We start from the raw sequence: 1,625 nt of genomic DNA on the forward strand, positions 1-1,625 counted from the left end.
TAACCAAGGCACATTGGCCATGGAACTCTGTCTGATCCCACACGTGCATTTAAGTCGCCAACAATAAAGAGCTTCTCTCCTTGTGGTACTCGTGCCAAAATCTCATTTAGACAGTCATAGAAACTATCTTTATCTTGCTCATTTGCATACAGATAGTGAGATAATGCGTTCAGAGGTTACTACTGGCGATTCAATCTTTTGTATTAGTCTGTTGCTTACTGCAAAGCCTACACCATATTCACGGCGATCTTCAGAACTCTTGCCGTGCCAGTAGAATGTATAACTTACTTCACGTATTGAACCTGTGTCTGCTAGTCTTGTTTCCTGTAGTGGTCATATCAATATGACTTTTATCTAACTCACGGTCAATTAGTGCTGATTTACGTATGTTTTCTGTCATCAGTATATGTTCATTCATGTCAGGACACATGGTTCTGACATTCCAGCTGCCAAGCTGGAAAATTTCGCATTTCTGTTTCTTCTTGCTGGGTGTCATTTTACCGTCCGCTTTTCGAGATTAATCTATCCTCATTCACCCGCAGAGGCAGGCAGACCTTGGCGGGTCAATACCTTACTGGCTGGGGGCTGCCCAGCTTAGGCGGGCGGATACTGACCAATAGGATGCGATGATCCTTCCCACCGTCGGATGTAACCCGTGGCGCCCATGCACAACGCCAGTTTAGCTGGACTTATAACCCGTAAACTGCTACACCCCGTGTTGGTTCCCTTACTAGTGATAGTAAGGATGAAGTGTCCTCTCCATGATGATTGATGATTTGATTATTTACTACAATAGCCTGGGCAGTGATATGGGGACCTAAACTTGCCCGGTATCTTGGTCCCCCTCTCGACCTTGCTGGCTGTGTCTAGAGGAAAAGCGATGCTTCTACGTCTACAGTCAGTTTGGTTGCAGGAGTTGCCAGAGGGTGCATCCATAGCACCAACCGCCTAACGGGGCTCCACTCCGGTTTTTCTGTTAGGGTGTACTCCCTTAGCCTTGGGCTTTCCTGAGCCTGATCCACAAGGCAGTGGGTGCTATTTAATCCATAGCTGGAGCTTTGTTGATGGACGTCAGGGTATATCCACACGCCGATGCACCGTGCACGTCGCATAGGCTCCTCCGAGATCCCTTGTGGTTCGGCCTGAGGTCACAAGACACCCAGTGTACCGTGTGTTGCCACGAGGAGGCACCACAAGTGTCTTGGTGATGCAGAGGCTATGTACTGGCAGGAGAGACTTACGCATTCGGCTCTCTTTTCACGACAGACGTTAGCCAGTGGTGATGGCTTAATGATCATCACACTAGACGCGTAACATCACCCTGGTGCAAAAGCCACAACACATGAGTGTTTTTTCGCAATTCTAGATACTTGTATAAAAAAGTGAAAATAATGAATAATAAAAATATAACAAATAATATGAGACACGACCCATTGTCTATATTAGAACACTTCTCATTTGGTAACAAAGTCGTAATTTTTCATTTTTGTCAAAAAGTGTCTATAGTGGTGAATTATGGTTTAGGTTTTTTTTAAATAAAGTTTCAAAAATTTCTATGTATGTGGAAAATGTAGTTGATTACCAAAGGTAAAAATTTTTATTTTGAAGACTGCATGGTCTAGGAA

Source organism: Anneissia japonica, unplaced genomic scaffold, assembly GCF_011630105.1.
Source record: "Anneissia japonica isolate Jap-2015-1 unplaced genomic scaffold, ASM1163010v1 scaffold1464_len113789_cov110, whole genome shotgun sequence".
Classification (NCBI taxonomy): domain Eukaryota; kingdom Metazoa; phylum Echinodermata; class Crinoidea; order Comatulida; family Comatulidae; genus Anneissia; species Anneissia japonica.